The sequence below is a fragment of the Amblyomma americanum genome, chromosome 2 (genome assembly GCF_052857255.1).
Source record: "Amblyomma americanum isolate KBUSLIRL-KWMA chromosome 2, ASM5285725v1, whole genome shotgun sequence".
NCBI lineage: Eukaryota > Metazoa > Arthropoda > Arachnida > Ixodida > Ixodidae > Amblyomma > Amblyomma americanum.
In genome coordinates this window covers 204383576-204387143 of record NC_135498.1, presented here as the reverse complement: position 1 = coordinate 204387143, position 3568 = coordinate 204383576, and positions in this window count along the sequence as shown.

The window sequence follows — 3568 nt, the reverse complement described above, 5'->3', positions numbered from 1 at the left end:
GGGTGTCAAGCAGGGAGACACGATCTCGCCAATGCTACTCACCGCCGGTTAACAGGAGGCCTTCCGAGGCCTGGACTTGGAACAGTTGGGGATAAGAGTTAATGGAGAATATCTAACTAATCTGCGATTCTTTGATGGAATTCCGTTGTTAAGTAACTGAGCAGCTGAACTGCATAGCATGATCAATGAGTTAGACAGGCAGAACAGATCTGGGTTCTAAAAATAATTATCTGTAAAGCCAAAATAATGTTCAACAGCATCCGAAGCGAACAGCAGTTTACAATGGGTAGCGATGTGCTGGAAGTTGTAAGCGAATACGTCTACTTAGGGCAGGTACTGAGCGAAGATCCCAATCCCTAGTGCGAAATAAGTAGACGAACAAGATTGGGGTGGAGAGCATATGGCAGGTTCTCTCAGTTCATACCTGATACCTGATTTAATATCTGCTGCTGGTCCTTGGACCCAAAATATTACTTATTTTTGGAATATGGCGGAGTGCTAGACGCACTCTGGCACGGGTCGGCCCGGTATTGCACTGCCTCCGGGATCGGCCCGGGGCCTATGGGCCAATTTTCGCGCTGCGCCCTTTCTATATTTCCTCTCCTATCCTTAAATTCTCCTACTTTCAGCACACGGCAGCGAGCGTGGCTCGGCTTGACCCAGTAGGCAGGCCCGTGCGCTTTCCACTGTTCCTGTCAGCAACAGCAGCAACAGCAGCATGAATGGCAGTTTACCAATATCCTACAAGAGAAAAGCGTACAACAGCTGTATCTTACCGGTACTCACCTGCGCGGCAGAAGCGTGGAGAGCAACGAAAAGGGCTCAACCTAAGTTACATGACAAAGCAGCGAGCCATGGAAACGAATATGATTTGGTTAATAGACCGTAAGCGGGCGGAGTGGGTGAGGGAACAAACGCAGGTTAACGACATCCTAGTCGAAATCAAGAACAATAAGTGGGCTTGGCCAGGGCATGTAATGCGAAGGGAAGATAGCCAATGGTCGTTGAGGATAACGGAGTTGATTCCAAGAGAAGGCAAGCGCAGCAGGGAATGGCAGATAGTTAGGTGGGCGGATGAAATTAAGAATCTTGCAGGCAAAAGGAGGAGGAAGCTGGCACAGGACCGGGTTGATTTGAGAGATATGGCAGTAGGCTTTGCCTTGCATTAGCCGGAGTCAGGCTTATGATATTGATGATTCAGAGAATTTGGGCACTGCCGGTTATGTATACGTTCTTATTTAGTGCAGTAGTATTTGAATAATTCTTATTAGTAGTAATTTGTTATTTAAATCAATGTGAAGGACTCACTCGGAAGCATTAGGAATGTGAAGACATATTGCATATATTTGCTTTCCTCTATTCAGCGCCCTCTCGAAGAAATTGTCTCTACGAGTTGCATTGCACTTGAAAGTTTTCGCCGAAGTTCTTGTTGGCATCAAACAAAAAGTTCTTGTCGATAATAGATGCGTATAGATTGCCTTTTATATTTTGTGCTCCAGAAGTCTGCATCAGATGCCATTTAAAGAGATTAGCTTATATTTCAACTGTCTGCCGTTCTTCACTTTTGCGTACTAGGACACGTATTAGCCATTGATTTTAAGTCAAATGATCAGATGTGCGCTGACCCATTCAAAATACCTGCCAAAAAGGCCTTTTAAAAGGCCTGCCTGGTCCGACAGACTTTGTCTTGATATTTAGCGCGGGAGATAATACTGCTTCAAACGTTAATTCAATACCGGGAGTTGTTGGTGCTTGTATTGACACGGCAAATCCGATCGCGTAGTGTTCTTTTGTGGGCCGATAAACACAAACCTTTAACTATATTGTTTGCGGTTTCAATCACAGAGCAAACGGTAATCACCTTATAGCTGACGTCAAGGCAGCCATTGTAGTTACCTTTCTGGGACAAGTCACGCCAAAATCTTTGTGGAGAAGTCTTCATGCAATTATTGAATGTCTCGTCATTGTAATTTCTTATGGCTTCTGTCAGCTTTTCACGCAAAAGCCTGGTAAATAAGATACTGAACCACAATGCATTCGCACTTTCAGTTTTTATTTTTCAAACTATTCCAGTCAATACTCGCAGGGAAATGTTTTGCAATAATTAACCAGTTCCTTCACTTCGTGTTTTACATGTAATACTGCACATTTTCTAGACACGAAAGGGGTGCATTTGGTGGCGTATAAAGCGCTTCTACGAGATAAATATTCAGGCTGAGGTAGAAACCGGACCTGGCTCAAAGCATACTGGACAATATTAAGTCCTGGAGTTTGTGTACACACGGCGTATGCAGCGCACATTAACCCACTAACTGTCTCGTGTGTTTGGTACATGGTACTCGAAATGGCACAGTTGCTCGAAAAAATATCTACTACAATCAGGCAGTTATTCTGATTTCTATGCCTTCGACGCAGATGCCTTAGAGGAAGCGCGGAAATCTTCGGATCAAACGCGTTTTGACGCTTTCTACTCCGTTCAAGTAAAGTGTTTTACCATGAAAAGGGCCAGCGTTCATATCGTTTTTTCAAGTGCGAATAACTCCACACATTACCATGAACTAGTTAGGAAAAGATTAAACTCGGAAATGGTGGTGTGAGCCACATTGAATACTTCGTATTTAACATATTTACTGCCAGTGTATGCAGTTACCGATAAAATTCTTTGCATTTTTGCAAACTTCCATCCTATCCCGAAAATCAGTAGGATGGTTTTAAGTCCTTAATGTTGATATCGTTGGAGTTTCTTTCGAGTAGCCCTACAATGCATTGGTATATATTTTCCTCTTTTCTTCATTTTGCACGCAATTTATATGTAAAGTGGCGAATTTAGATAATGGCGTTAATTTCCCTGCAAAATTAGACAAATGTAAAAATACCAAGCACAGTGGCAGTTTTCAGGAGCCTCATTCAAAGGGGGTGTTCCATCGATCCGTCCGTCCGTCCGTCCGTTCGGCCGTCCGTCCGTCCATCCACGCAGCCTATAGCACATTACTTTCTGATCATAACAAAGGCAGCTGCTGACTTTCTTACTTGGGCCACCTTCCAGTGCCTTATTCTCAATGCGTGCCTTTTCAATCCTTTGTACTAATAGGATAATATATGCTTGTAGGCATGCCTCGAATTTTTAAAGTTTTGAAAGCAGCCAAGCTTCTAAACGAACTATGAGATAATAAATATATTGTTTCTTACAAAATCAACAAACCGTACCCTGTGGTTGGCGCTAACAGCCTTATTTTCTTATGCACCAAAAAATACAACCCAACAACTTCTGTATTTTGGCGATTAATATTTTGTTGCCAATACTGTGCTGGCTAGGTTCAACATATGAGATACAATTTTTCTAATAAGAGAAAAGTAATTTTTAGACCAAACTCAATGCATGCTGCCTTGAAAATGCGCGTATCTATTTTCGAAGCTATTTCATTTTATAGGAGCCCTATCTGAGTAAGGCACTTGCCAACTTGGCTTTCTAGGCACGGCTGGTGAGCAGTGCCCCTGTAGCAGGAAGGAGGAAACAACACCAAAAAAAGCGCCAATTTATTTTGAACTGACTTTAAGTTGCGCCCAC